Source organism: Wyeomyia smithii, chromosome 3, assembly GCF_029784165.1.
Source record: "Wyeomyia smithii strain HCP4-BCI-WySm-NY-G18 chromosome 3, ASM2978416v1, whole genome shotgun sequence".
In the NCBI taxonomy this organism is placed as follows: Eukaryota; Metazoa; Arthropoda; class Insecta; order Diptera; family Culicidae; genus Wyeomyia; species Wyeomyia smithii.
In genome coordinates this window covers 114016916-114033393 of record NC_073696.1, presented here as the reverse complement: position 1 = coordinate 114033393, position 16478 = coordinate 114016916, and positions in this window count along the sequence as shown.

Sequence of the window (16478 nt, the reverse complement as noted above, 5' to 3'; positions counted from 1 at the left end):
AAAGCAGCGAAAACAAGAAAATGTGACCGCTTTCCAATCTGCAGTTTTCGTTTCCAATCGTGTTTTTTAATATTTTTTTCAACATCCATCCCATTTAAATATTTACGGATTGGTGATGGTTTGGTTGCCAATAACGCTCCGTATGCCATAGATTGCGGGGTCGGCCGGAGCAAACGATGCGGTGGGCTTGATACGTCTTCAACAGTAATTAATTTAATTGGATTGGATTTAACAAATCCGATCATCGAAAATCGCTGCGTTCGTCGCCGCTGTCATACTGATACTGCGCAATTCACCTAGAGAGCCAAACCAGCAATCGGAAAGTCAAATGTCCAAGTGCGAGCAAATTCGGAATTTATAAATAAATGTTGGCATACTGTCCAGGGTGACTGCGAATTTTGGAGGGAACTTCCGAACCTTGATGTGTGTCTTGTATGTCACCAGTACCTAGTGAAAGTATTTATGAGAATGTTTTCCTGCACTTAAATTGTTTTTCTGCATCGCCAACGATTCAGATGAGGCAGTTTACAAGCGTAGGAACTGTTCCCGTGTTAATCTCGGGAATGTTTGAAAGAAGCTGCGAATGCAATCGGAATGATCGGTCACTGTCGTAAATCCGAGTTAATTTGTAATTTAGTTTCATTCGCTATTAGCGTAGCGTCAGTAGCAGCATTTATGAGCGGGATTTCTGTCGTTGGTAAGTCACATTTAGAAGTTCAGAGCTATCAAATAATATAACGTGGAAATGAGGTTGACACTTTAAGTTGCACTTTGATTTACACGGCATTGTCAATAGTACGGTCCGACAATTCTAGGAATGTGTTTTTCGAAATAAGCTGCTGCTAAGGGGTTTTACAGTAGTCACTTTGCATTGCATCATCATAACTTGAAACATTCCAATCAACCAGTTTCAAGTTAGTTAGTTCTTATTGTTTGTATTTATAGATTTCGAACATTAAAACATATATCTTGATATTACAAATGATTGTTCAAATTATAGATATATATTTTTCAATATTAGTATAAAATGATGTCAAAAGCAGTATCACCTATATTGAATTAAAAAAAAAACAGGTGCTTATTGGATATTGCACAAAAATAACCGAATTTATGAAACATCCTTCCGTTCCAAATCCTTGCAACCAGACTAAAAGTACCGTGGAATGGGGTGAAATTGATCATCTGAAAATTCGTGATAAATAATACTAATAAAAAGATACGGATCTGCCAACATTAGGCAATTCTTACGAGTCCTAAGATACAACTTTTGAAAGATTCACATACCTGTAAAAGGTAACCCTTGCATGCCCGGTGCAATTTTACATATTTTCGAAAAATTCTTATAACTCAGTCAAAACGCAATCAAATTTGATCAAACAAGTTTCTAAGTAACAAAAAAAAGTGTTGAATTTGCCTAAAGTAATCTTAATTGAGGGTTAATTACGTTAAATTTGGAGACGTGAGTAAAGTTTGATAAAAGCTCAAAAAATAATTTTCAACAATGATTATTCCATACCATCAAAATAATACTGATAAATTCGCATGAAACCACAAGTTTTTAAATAGTTTATTTGACACGGCACGATACAATTTATGTTTAACTGAGCCAAGTACATATTTTTTTAAATTCTGAATTAGCAGGGAAAAGAGGGAGGCCTTTTTTTATTCTCGCGGCCGACTACGAGCTAGTGGGGATTTAAGGTGAGAGGAGGGGTGTTACAATTTTGTTTTCAACTATTTTATATTACAGAATGTATTCATTTGTACGTGGCTAACCAGTGATGTTCTATTTGAGCAGTTTTGGTCTGAGGTGTCTGCGTAAACATAGAGATGCCGAGTCTTCGTTTTAGTGTCTCCAGCCGGGTGTGTCATTCTCTTTCAGTTTGTGACAGAAATTGTATTCTAGCAAAAAGATAAAAGAAATCAAATTTTAATGCCAGCATTTTTTATAAACCCGTATAGCTGTGTCATGTACTGGAGATCACCGCTTCCCAGAATGTCTCTAACGGGTACGTTCGGTTGTTTTCCTCGGGCCCGAAGGGAATCTATAAGCTCAGACCTAACACCACAGTATTCGGTACACGACCAAACAACATGCTCGATGTCATGGTAGCCATCGCCACAAACGCAGTGATTACTGTCTACAAGCCCTATACGAAAGAGATGCGTGTTTAACGTGTAGTGATTGGACATAAGTCTGGACATCACGCAAATGAAGTCCCGACCGACATCCAACCCCTTGAACCATGCTTTCGTCGATACCTTAGGAAAAATGGAATGTAGCCACCGCCCCAGTTCATCTGAGTTCCATGATGATTGCCAACTGTTGAGTGTTCTCTGACGCAAAATGCTATAAAATTCATCATAAGCAATTGGTCTTTCATAAATATCGCCATCAATAGCACCCACCTTAGCTAAAGCGTCAGCCTTTTCATTGCCCGGAATGGAACAATGAGAAGGGACCCACGCTAAGGTAACCCGGTAATTTTTATCTGTTAAAGCACTTAAAAACCGCCGTATTTTCCCCAGGAAATACGGGGTGTGCTTCACAGTCTTCAATGGCACTGAAACTGTCTGTGAAGATGAAGTAGTGGTCTATGGGCAGGGTTTCGATGATCCCAAGAGAGTACTGAATGGCAGCAAGCTCTGCGACGTACACGGAAGCAGGAGCATCGAGTTTGTAGGAGGCGGTAAAATTTTCGTGGAAAACACCGAAGCCAGTGGACTCATCTAGATTAGATCCGTCAGTGTAAAACCTTTTATCATAACTAACATGTTTAAACTTATTGGAAAATTTTTTAGGGATTTCTTGGGGTCGCAATTGATCCGGGATACCAGAAATGTCTTGTTTCATGGTGGTGTCGAAGAATATAGCATTATTAGAAGTATTTAAAAGTGCGACATTGGAGGAATCGTATGAAGAAGGATTAATATCTTGAGCCATATAGTCAAAATATAAAGTCATAAATCTGGATTGAGATTGAAGGTCGACCAACCTCTCGAAATTTTCAATTACTAATGGGTTCATAACTGTGCATCGAATTAGCAACCGGTAAGAGAGATTCCAAAAACGATGTTTCAACGGAAGAATACCCGCTAGCACTTCAAGACTCGTCGTATGGGTCGACTGCATGCAACCTAAGGCAATACGCAAACAACGATACTGTATTCGTTCCAGTTTGATCAAATGTGTGTTTGCTGCGGAGCGGAAGCAGAAACACCCGTACTCAAGAACTGACAATATCGTTGTTTGGTATAACCTTAGAAGGTCTCCTGGGTGGGCACCCCACCAGGTTCCGGTAATCGTACGAAGAAAATTAATCCTCTGTTGGCATTTTTGTGTCAGATACCTAATATGACAAGCCCAGGTGCATTTAGAGTCGAACCAGACCCCGAGATATTTAGCGACTAAAACCTGAGTGATCGTTTTACCCGTTAGTAGGAGCTGCAGCTGAGCTAGGTTATGCTTCCTAGAAAAAACGACCAACGCAGTTTTCTCCGGAGAGAATTCGATACCCAGCTTAAGAGCCCATTCAGACAAATTGTCTAAAGTATCTTGCAATGGTCCTTGCAGATCGCTAGCCTCGCTACCAGTAATGGATACAACGCTATCGTCTGCAAGTTGCCTTAGCGTGCATGAATTTGCAAGACATTCATCGATGTCATTGACGTAAAAAATATATAAGAGAGGACTTAAACATGAGCCCTGGGGAAGGCCCATGTAACTAATTCGGGAAGTTGTCGAATCGCCATGTGAGAAATACATATGCTTTTCTGACAGCAAATTGAGCAAAAAATTATTCAAATTTGGTGAAAGTCCCTGCAAATGAAGTTTCTCGGTTAAAACTTCTACAGAGACAGAGTCGAAAGCCCCCTTAATATCCAAGAACGCAGAAGCCATTTGCTCTTTTCGAGCAAATGCGAGTTGAATTTCAGTAGAAAGCAACGCTAGGCAATCGTTCGTCCCTTTGCTCCGGCGAAAGCCAAATTGAGTATCTGAAAGTAACCCGTTTGTTTCGACCCATTTGTCTAACCGTAAGAGAATCATTTTCTCCATTAATTTCCGGAGGCAAGAGAGCATCGCAATCGGCCTATATGAATTGTGATCAGAGGCAGGTTTCCCGGGTTTCCGAATAGCAATGACTTTTACCTCCCTCCAGTCATGCGGAACAATATTTAGCTCAAGAAACTTGATGAACAAATTCAACAAGCGTCTTTTTGCAGAGTCGGGTAGATTCTTCAACAGGTTGAATTTTATTCTATCTAACCCTGGAGCCTTATTGTTGCACGACAGGAGAGCCATTGAAAATTCCAACATCGAAAATGGAGGCTCTTCCGTAGTTACTAAAAACGCGTCGCGAAAGGTTTTCTGTTCCGGTACAGAGTCCGGACAGACCTTTTTGGCAAAATCGAGTATCCAGCGATCTGAATACTCCTCGCTTTCATTCGAAACGTCACGGTTCCGCATGCGCCTGGCGGTATCCCAAAGAGTGCTCATCGCTGTTTCCCTCGACAACGCGTTTACGAACCGCCGCCAGTACCCGCGTTTTTTCGCCTTTACTAAGCTCTGCATCTGCCTGCCCAGTGCCTCGTACTTTCGAAGCAGGTTGACAGTGCCGTACTCCCGGTAGTCCTTATACGCCGCGGATCTTCGCACGTACAGCTCAGAGCACTCTTTGTCCCACCATTTGTTGGGAGCGCGCTGTCTAATCGTTACCCCGTGTATCGGTTTCGTCTGAGCTTGAGTCGCGGCGTCGATTATCAAGCCAGCTAAGAACCTCGTGAGTCTCGATAGATTGCGCTATAATAGACTCATAACACTTCCAATCAATATTACGTGTAAGGTCGTAGGGAATATTGATTGGGTTCGGGGGAGTTGAACCATTAGCAATTGATATAACGATTGGAAGATGATCACTACCGTGGGGATCGTTGATTACTTTCCACTGGCAATCTAACGCTAGTGATGTCGAGCAGAGGGATAGGTCAAGCACGCTTTCACGTGCTGGAGGATTAGGTACGCGTGTCGCTTCCCCAGTATTCAAAACTGTCATATTGAAGTCGTCGATCAAGTTACAGATTAAAGAAGATCGGTTGTCGTCGTACAGCGACCCCCATAGCGAACAGTGAGAGTTAAAATCTCCCAAAATCAAAAAAGGTGCGGGAAGCAATTCTGCTATATCAAGGAGTTGCTTCTGTTCAATCCGCGCGGATGGGGGAATATATAACGAAACAAGGCAAAGGTCTTTTCCTTTCATATTCGTTTGAATGGCAACAACTTCAATATTCGAGATCGAGGGGAGGTCGATTCTGAAAAAAGAATAGCACTTTTTGATCCCTAAAAGTACCCCTCCACCGTGTGAGTCTCGATCTCGACGAATGATGTTGAAATCGTGGAAATTAAGTTTGTCATTTGAATTGAGAAAAGTTTCACAGAGCGCGAACGCATCACAATTGTATGTGTTTATCAAATGTGAAAATAAATCGAATTTGGGGATGATACTTCTGCAGTTCCATTGTAACACAGTGACAAAATTCCTAACCTCTTTCGACGTATTAGTCATCGAAAGATACGATAGCTGAAATGAGGGGCCAAGTTGCTGTGAATTGCTTCAAATAGGTTTTCACTGTAGGGAGAAGGGCAAGAAGAATGTTTTGAAGGGGATCTGGTATGTTGAATGTTTTAAATATCCAGTCCACAATATCAGAGAATTTTATGAACCCTGTTTCTTTTATGTCTTCTGATCGAGAAATGGGTGCACGAGGGGTTTTTGGTGCCCCAGGAAGCGGTGGGTACTCCTGGTTTGATTTGAAATTAAAACCGGGGGGTACTTGCTTCGGGTTTTCTTCACCGCTTCCTTTCTGTGTTGTCTTATTGGTCATTCCGCTAGGGGTTATCTTACGACCTTTGCGAGAAAGATTAGGAGAGTTGAGCATTCTCCTCTTCCTAGATCCCTCTGGCAAGGCATAAGAACACCCTTCGACGGGATCGTCAGATGTACGCTCATCGGTTGGCAAAAAGGAAAAGATGTTTCCTGTCGAGGGTGGCTCAGCCCTCTTAAGCATTTCTGCAAAAGAGCGCTTTGATCGTTCCTTAAGGGAACGCTTAATTTTTTCCTCGCGCTGTTTGTACGCGGGACACGCCGAAAGGTCATGCCGAGTTCCCTCGCAGTAAAGACACTTTTCAGTATCCTCACTGCAAGCGGTCTCAGCATGATTGCCTCCGCACTTGCTGCAGCGTGCCTTGTTGCAGCAGTAGGTGGCTGTATGACCTAACTGCTTGCAGTTTTGGCAATGCATGACCCGCGGTACAAACAGGCGTACAGGCAGACGAACCCTGTCCAAAGAGATGTAGTTCGGCAGTGCGGATCCGGCGAATGTTACACGGAAGGAATCCGAAGGGAGGAATTTCTTCTTCCCTTCTTCGATGGATACTGAATGTAATTGCTTGACATCCAGTATCTTTACATCTTGAATCAGGGGGTTCTTGAAGCAGCCAACCCCGTGACGCAAAATGTCATCGACCGTGAGGCTTCCTTCGGTAACCACACCGTCGATCTCCACGTCCTTGGCAGGGATGTACACGCGGTACTCCCTTGTAAAGAGCTCGTAGCTAGCAATTTCATTTGCTTGCTTCAAGCTACTCACGACAACTCGCAGTTTGTTCGGCCTCACCTTCGTAATCTCGGTTACGGCCGAAAACTGTTTTGCCAGGTCCTTGCCTATTTGTATAATGTTAAGAGGTTTCTTTATGGGCCTAAAGTAAACTACGAACGGACCTTTCGAAGCATCTGGCTAAGCTTTCACCCGTGTTGCCGGTACCCTTGGTACGGGGCTAGGTAGCGGGGAAGGTAGAGGGGAATTGATGGGGGAGATCTCAATCTCTTTCCCATTTGTTTCCACATCCAGGAATAGTTGCACCTGCATGTCGTCCATTTTGCGGGAGCGTTACGCTCTACCGCACACAAACGATAAATATTCGAATGTGGGGGGTGGGGGGATCAAGTAGTTGATATTAAATTTTAAAAACAATTTTTCAAACTACAATGGATCAAAATAAAAAAAAGACAGTAATACTAATACTAATAACAATAGTAATAATAGTAATAATAATAATAATAATTATAACAATAATAATAATAATAACAATAATAATAATAATAATTATAATAATAACAATAATAATAATAATATTAATAATAATGATAAAAATTCTAAAGTGAATACTTCACCGAACGTCTAAGTCACGACCTCACGGCTGATAGTTGGATTAATCGAGTGTCTCCGCAGAACAAACAATGACGATCCAGCTTCGTGTTGTGACACAGTGGCCGTATCTTACACTCGACCTTGTAGATGCCACTTGTAGTTGACTTCCACTCGCTCGATCGTATGATGGTCCGTGCTGCTAGCGGGGTAACAGCGGTGCGGGAGAATTATTCTTGCTGATATATCAGCTGCGTATCAGATCACTGGCGGGGTAGCCTGCCCCTACCAGTGTGCAGAAGATGTTTCTGCCGATATATTGCAGGCTATTGTTATCGCACACAAGAACTAATCGAAAAAAAAACACCCGTACGATAACTCGTGTATTGTTATTTTGCGAATCAAACGGAGATAAACAATTTGCGTCTAATCAAGACGAAAGCAAAACAACGAATGCATGAAACCACAAAGATTTTAATCTCAGTGCTTTTTTTTGAGGTTTTGCAACAGACCGAATTAAAATCGATCTAACGATGATCAAATGAGAGCAAATTTAGCAAAACTGCAGCTCGTGAACCAAAGTGAATAAATTTTAACCTAAAATAACGGTAATTTCGTTTCCAAACTAGCTGTGAATAATATTTTTCAGTTCAGAAATCATCGTTTATCATGAACATATCGAGTAAAAGCACATTTTTAATAGAATGTATGGATTTCGAGGGTGATCAATTTCACCCCATGTATCTCATAGTACCTTAGGGCATCTTCAGCGGTGGTCTATTTTTGAAACAACTTTATACTAGATTTTCACCAGCGAATCCTGAATAAAACCAGCTAATATAGACCAACTTTTCGTTCTCCGCACCGGTGTTGTATATGTTGTTGGTTTAAACCGCTGACATCTGTCACACTGTCAACAATTCAATACCTCATGCTATCAGTTAATGAGACTTGTTATAATAAAAAGCACTTTATATTTGACAAACGGAAATTCGCTAATTTTTTCGCACATTAAACGATTACTTTGGCAAGACACTTTATATCCACAAGACTTTATGGATTTGACGGTTTGACCCGAGCGTCAGAGACATTTCTCAGGATGGATTGGTATGATCGAAAAATTTCTGCTATAAGTAGGGCTCCGGAGGATAGCGAAAAATATTTGATCGCGTAGATGTTCATCTTCTGTTTTCGTCTCATCAATCCTTCAAAATCTTGCAGTTCTTCAAACTTGGGTTGGGTTTTGAGGATATTGGTTAGCATTGCGCAGCTCGATTCGAGCGATTTTCGTTATTTTCGAGTAGGTCACATACTGCCAGATATGCTTCAAGCTTAAAAGGAGCTGTTATTGTCATTTGTCCTGCAGCTCATCTAACCCGCAAAGTCGAAAAAATACGAAAAACGAAACATAACGCCCCCCAGCGATCATTTAGTTTGTTCGAGTTGCTCGAAACGAAATGCGCAATGTCATCCCAGCATTTTGAACGTTTTCAGTTCAGTGTCTTCGAGGAACATTTTTCTGGCCTCTCAAGGTCTCCTCTACTCCCACTATAATTAAGGCGATTAACAAATAGCCAACATATTTGTCATCCTGGTGGCTGATGGTTGCAAACCAAGTATTTGAACCTACGGTTATGGTCTTTCAGAATTCCCCCTTTTGCTGGTCGGTTTCCTTGAAGCCCAAAACGACAAACCTGTTCATATTCTTCTTCAGAAAAACCACAAAAATGAATTGTGAATTGTCATAAAAAATCTTTGTTTTGTTTATTCCCCAACACTAACAAAACGCTTATATGGAAATAGCTAAAAATAAAAAATAGCTAAATATGACATTTTACCCACCTATTGGCAGCGTATAAAGGGTTTTAGAACGATCTATTCCTTGTTCCAAAAAGTGACAAAAATAGACCAAAACGTATACCAGTTTCAAATTTTTTCAATTTAGATCTGGTATAAAACAAAATTTACACCACCGGTGCAGCAGTGAATTTGAGTTTGTTCCAAAAAATTAGAACAAAACAACGATTTGGACCACCGCTGAAGTTGCCCTTATAGAATTCTTGAATTGATTTCATGAAGTAGACGATAGAAATTTCACCAACAGCCATAGAGGTTTTCTAGAGCACATACCAGTACTTGTTTTAAATATTTACTATTTCGGGAAAAATGTACATGAAGCTAGTTAATTGGAAAAAGTTATGAAAATTGATCAATTTCACCCCGTTCCATGGTATCAGATATGCAAGTTTATTGAAATATAAAGTAAAATTTCATCTAAATAAATAAGAAAATGCTGTTTAATTAGGCCGTTGAAACCAATTATCACTTACAATGGTAAAATAAAATGCTGCTATCCGAAACTGTACTGGTAATGTTTCGCAACAACAGCAATTTGCACTGAAAAATCCTTTTTTTCATCCAGTAAGTGGGTACTTATATTTTTCAGTAGTGTTGCGCCATTCTTCAATGAAAACGATTAGCTAGAATATACTAATCAAAACAGTTGAAGCACTGCAGTAATTATTTCGGTCAGACACATCGGTTATATTTTGACATATATAAACAGTATAACTACAAAGTAGAAGTTTTTTTCTTTTGTATTACAGAGACTTTAGTCTTCGGACTGGTTCGTCTCACAAAGTCGAAGTAATTTCGCTCATCCGGAACACTATTTTTTGTTGCATAAAGGCCTGACTACTATTATAAAAAATCTCAAAGCTTCAACAAAGTGAAAAAAAATTTAAAACAGGCTGCGATTGAATTACCGACCGTAAAACTGTTCGCTGAACCGCGAATTATTTCAGGAAATTCCGAAGGTAGGCAATTACAGAACAGTTACTTTGAAGTGTGTACGGTAAAAAACAACAACCAAGCTGAGTCGTACTTGGTTGCAATAGGCTGTTTCGAGTATTGAAAATCTTATATATCTCTGAATTCATTTTCCACAATTTATATTTTGGTGCTGAGCAAGATCGCGCCAAATGACCTATGGTCGAATATCGACCATTTTTGATTTGAATGAAACTTTGCACACGTATTTGGCTTAGCAGACTGAGCATTTTTCACAGATGGAGAGATACACCCATGAGCTACATTCTAAAAGGGCGTATGCCTTTTGGCATAGGTTTTATTCGAAGCATTGTAGCCCAGAAACCGTTGGTTGTATAGAAAAACTGTCTGAGAATGAGTTGTAGGGTATTAAAAATGCACCATAAAAAAAAACACACTGTACAAAAAAAATTTTACTGACCAAAAAAAGTTAAAAAAAAAACATTAAATTTCAATTTAAAAAAAGAGTTGAATTTGTTTTTATTTTTTTTTAAAGAAACTTGACGTTAACACGCAACTTTAAAAAAAAAGTCCAGGATGGAGAAATGAAAAATAATTTTTTTATGGTAGATTATTTTTTTTATAAAAATGCAAATTTAAACATTTTTCAAAATATTTGTGTTCTGATGATTTTAACCCTCTAGTGCCCAAATTAATTTCTAAACGGACTTCGATAAAAATCATTATAAACCATTATAAACACTTTTTAAGTATTTATTTAAGCTTTTCGGAACTTCGACTGAAGCCCGCCAAATGGCGGCATTGGGCACTAGAGGGTTAAGCAAATTTTAATCAAAAAGCTCTTGGTAGTAAACATTCTAAAGGCATCGGTTTTCGAGTTATTTTAAATTTAAGCTCGAAAACTTATTAATATTTCGGTAAATACACGTTTTTCTTAATTTGTCCATGGTTCTCCAGCAAAAACCATACGTTCATTGGAATGCTTGATCAAAAATATACAATTCATTTTTTGACAACAAAACGGTTGGATAAATAACTCAAGCGCTAAATCTTAGCCTACCTACACATTCCCCCTTGCCGAATGTATTATAAAAAATATGTTTGTCGTGCAACCCTACCTACTTGTTTACTAATAATAACTGTTTGTAAAGTACGCAACCAATAACTACTGGGTTACCTATAATATCTGTTTTCGTATATGAATACGATTGCACTACTCCAGATGTGTTAGTAAAGTTTGCATTTTGTGAAGATGAATAAAGTGAAAATGGAATACACCAAGCCCAAATACTGTAAACCCTTCCTGATCATCGGTGCTCATCAAGCTTACGCAAATTAAACGAAAACGTTATTGCAAACTTAAAAATACTGAACAGTCAAGCTCATTTTAATACGTCTCTATCAATTGGTGATTCGTGTAGTTATTGAAATGATAGTCAAGCCACCATTCATCCCTTCGTTGTTTACTATTCAGGATCTGGAACACTTACGAATATCAGCTTCAACATAATATCGGATGTACTCCATCATGATACTGTTGCGGTTCAGGTGTTCATTGCCAAAATAATGAGTTTTTTGAAAACAACAATAGAGTTGAAAAAAGCGATATTAATGTCTGATGGAGCTGCCTCACAATATAAAAATAGAAAAAACTTTGCATGTCTTTGCAAGTTCAAAACAAAATATAACGTCGATGCAGAGTGGCATTTTTTGCGACTTCTCATGGTAAAGGCCCATGCGATGCAATTGGTGGCATATTAACGAATGGCAAGCTAAAGAACATGAACATCCCATTACAAGCGCAAAAGAATTGTATTATTGGTCTAATCAGAAAAGTAATGAAAATTCATCAAAAATGTCATTTAGTTGGGTATCATATGAAGAATATGAACAAGGAGTAACAGAATGGAGCAATATTTTCAAAAAATCTATAATAATAGCTGCCACACAAAAGTATTACTCTTTTGTTCCGATTCCAGAAAATAAGATACAAATGAAGCTGTTTTCAAAAGATGACGAATCATTTACTTATGATGTATATAAAATATAAGGTGAAACTAGTTCTGTAAAGTATCTAAGTCATAAAAAAATATGTTCCTAAGATAATAAAACTAAATAAAATAAATATTTGATTCTTCATGAATATATTATATATATTTATATCACTTAGAATATTTAACTCTTTTCTTGAGAACCGTTCGCTCAATCGTTATGTTGTCAAAGAATGAATTGTATATTTTTGATCAAGCATTCCAATGAACGTATGGTTTTTGCTGTAGAACCATGGACAAATTAAGAAAAACGTATATTTTCTTAAATAATTATAATTTTTAGAGCTTAAATTAGAAATAACTCGAAAACCAATGCCTTCAGAATGTTTACTACCAAGAGCTTTTTGATTCAAAATAACTTTCTGCATCTTATAAAATCATCAGGATACAAATATTTTAAAAATGTTTGAATAAGAATTTTCATAAAAAAATGAATCTACCATAGAAAAATTATTTTTCATTTCTCCATCCTGGACCTTCTTTTAAAAGTTGCGTATTAACGTCAAGTTTCTTTAAAAAAAAATTAAAACAAAATTCAACTCTTTTTTTTTTAATTGAAATTTAATGTTTTTTTTTAACTTTTTTTGGTCAAAAATTTTTTTTTGTACAGTGTGTGTTTTTTTATGGTGCATTTTTAATTCCCTACAACTCATTCTCAGACAGTTTTTCTATACAACCAACGGCTTCTGGGCTACAATGCTTCGAATAAAACCTATGCCAAAAGACATACGCCCTTTTAGAATGTAACTCATGGGTGTAAAAAATCTCTCCACCTGTGAAAAATGCTCAGTTTGCTAAGCCAAATACGTGTGCAAAGTTTCATTCAAATCAAAAATGGTCGATTAAATTTTCGCGTATTTCCATGCGATTTGAAATGATTTTGCTCTGCTCCTAGTCGAGTCGGCAGTGTGTAGAGTCTTCAGAGACTTAAATGAAGTTTTCCCGTAGGAAAACGCGAAAGCGAGAAGCCCGTCGAGCAATTGCTCTGCCGCCTTTTGACGCACTTCTATCACCGAAATTCTCGGGAATGGTTAAAACTTATAATCTATACTTTTTTCCAGTTCGAGCTCTAGGGCATTTTTTTTACTTTCACCCACGAGTTTAAATTTCTACTTGTTCGTGAAAGACACTAAGCTGCGGAATGAACCAGCCTGTAGCTGAAAATCACTCTTATAAAAATATATTGATGATTATAAATATTTTTAGAACCAGAACGGTTTGTTTGATCGGTGTGACATCTTCAGCACAGTTGTAGATAATAATTTGGTCTTTCCGAAAAAAAAAATACATCGCGAAAGAAAAAATATTTAATTTCAACAAAGATATATAAAAAAAATTAAAAATAATTATCTAACATTGAAAATTAATTTTCGGAAATGTTATAGACAGTAATTTTGTCCCTTCAGAAATTATATACACTCTGAGATAGAAAAATAAAAAATATTACAAAATATATTATTATGAATTAATTAGGTATCTCAAATAGTCTACCTTTTAGGAATCTAAGTTTTCTCTACCAAAACTACACATTGTTTGCTGAATATTGATCGTTGTTTAAACTTGGAGAAATAGAAAATAAAAGAGATAGAAATTTTCAAGAAAAATAATTCAATTTTCAATTTTTTTTACAGCAGGACGACCGCCAGGTATTGGCTCAGGGAGTGGATTTTATGCTCTGTGCAACCTCCTGGCTCTCCTGTGTACTGCCTGAAGCAACCATGACCTATGTCAGGTGGAAGTTAACTTCTCCCTGGCACCTCCCGACCCATCCGAATACTACTGAAATCGGTCGGTGCCCCCATTTACTCTTCGCGGAATTGGATCATTCCTACTACCATCTGATCATCGAGAATGATCTTCTGGTACCTCGTATGCCCCTTTTTTCACAACATTTATTTGACACGGCACAATACAAAAAAAAAAGTTTGACGGCGCCAGTTAATTCTAGAGTCTTAATTTTAAATGTACATATCTTAAAAACTAAAAGCAAAGTTTTCATCCTCGTAGCCGACTACGAGCTGAATTTATTTCTAGACTTAAAACTAACATGTTTTTTTAATTGTTGGTTCTTTGTTTACTAGGTTTCTTGATGTTCCACTGAGCCAGGATATCATGGAAGGCTTGTATTCCTCGAGCCCTGTCGGATTCGTGCGGGGTCTGGTTGCTGGTTCCAAATCGGAATGGTATGCCCCTTGTGTGAGATTGGTCAAAGCATACTACGTCCTCCCAAATGGCTATGCTGATAGGCATTATGCCGGACAGGGCGCAGATTGCGTCGTATGACACTGTACGAAACGCACTCGCAACTCAGGCACATGAACCTGTAGGTACTTTCCAGTTTACCACGATAACTGTTAGTACCTAGCGCTTTGGACTACACTGGGCTTCCATACCTAAGTATGGACGAAACCACGCTGGCAAAAAGTTTACGCTTGCTGCCATTCACCGCTGAGCTATTCGACATAGTGCTGCAACAGCCGTTGAAGCCCTCTTGCAAACATAGTTGACGTGAATCTCAAATGTAAGCTTTTCGTCAACCATAACCCCAAGATCTTCAAAGGTCGCTTTGAGTGTCTCCGACTTTGACCACCGCCTGTTGCTCTGATTTGCGGTTATTCAAAACCGTGGCCTCCGTTTTATGGTGAGCTAACTCCAGTTTCCTGGTGTGCATCCAGTTTTCGACCTTGCGTATACAGTGCGCGACCGTCAACTCGACCTCCTCGATCGACTCGCCGTAGACCTCTAGCGTTATGTCGTTGGCAAAGCCGACGATCACAACTCCTTCAGGGAACTTGAGTTTCAACACCCCGTCATACATGACATTCCAGAACACCGGTCCCAGAATAGAACCTTGCGGAATACAAGTTGACCGACCATCCTTGATCTATGTCTGAGATATTGGAACATCAGACGTGTGACTCGACTGCCGGAGACCAAGGACCAAGGCCCGTGACGTGGAAAGAGTCCCCCTATGATACTCTCTAGCATCGCTTGTGATCGCACTGCAGGCGCCAGCGCGCCTTTAGGATTGGCCATTACGATCCTGTGGCCATTATCCCACAGGTTCGTATTTGCACTCGTGCATAGCCTATTGAAGCAGGTCCTCTTGCTTGCCTTAATCGCACTCTTCAGCGCCAATCTTGCAGAACCGAATGCTGCACAGCGCTTACTCCTCTGTCTGTCTGTTCGCGCACGCTGCATCCTTCGTCTTGCACGGAGGCACGCAATGCAAAGGACGACTATCGCGTCAGTCCACCAGTAAGCCGGTGGCTTCCCATTCCTTGTTTGGCGAGTCCTAGGCATGAGGGCGTCGCACGTCCGCGATAGTATGGCAACTAGTTGGTCAGCGATCGGGCGGGGCCAACTGCCTCCATCGCGCTTTCTTCGCATTGTCTCTTCGAATACATCGCCATCGAAAAGCGATGTCTTCTACCCATGGGCGGTCTGAGTGTTGGCTCTACCCGTATCTCGCCGCCTTGCGTTGTTGTCTACACTATAGCAAACCGACTGGTGATCGCTATTGGTGTAACCATCGTCTACCCTCCAGTTCGTGATCAGTACTGGGCTGGAAAACGTCACGTCGAGGAGCGACTCCGCACCATTTCTGCTATATGTACATTTGGTCCCAGAGGTCTGGCCAACCACTGGTTCGTAATGTGACTTCCCCACTCAACAGCCCAAGCGTTGAAGTCAACCGTCACCACCAACGGCGTTAGGCCCGTTAGTTCCATGGATAACATATCGATTATCTGGGAGAATCATTAGGTAGACCAATGTGGCGGAGCATAGCCACTGCAGTAGAACACTCCGTTCACTTTGGCAACCGCGTACCCTTCGTTTGAGGTTGAAACCTCCTGAATCGAGAACCTGCTCGTCGTCCATACGGCCGCCATTTTGGACTTATCCGCAACCCAGTTACCGTTTCCGGGAGGAATGCAGTAGGGGTCCGATACGATGGCAATGTCCGACAGCTATTCAGTGACTGCTTGGTATGGCAGCTGCTGAGCCGCGAAGCCGTGGTTCAGGTTCAATTGTGTTACCCTTATGCCCGTGGTTTTGCAGCCGGCATGCCGGTTGGGTACCTGAGCCATCATATGAAGTGTTTGGCGTCTCTTCGGCGTCTTGGGAGACTCCTCGCAACCCTTTCCTTTAGTGCCCGGCTCGCATCGGCTAATCGGAAGGTGGCCATCTGGGTCCTCGCTGGACTTTTCCGGAGGTGGATCGACTCAGAAGCCACCTCCACCCCGCACTTCTCTTTCAAAGCTTGTGCAACATCGCACCCCTCGGTGATTTCATCCAGGTTTTAAAGCTAGGGAGTCACCTCCGAGGTGAGTTCCCGAACCTGCATCTCTTTGCCAAGGTTCAGCTCGGCCCCGCCTTGTAGAGAGCGCCCTTGTTCTTCGTATCCCTTCAGAGCTCAAGAATCAAATT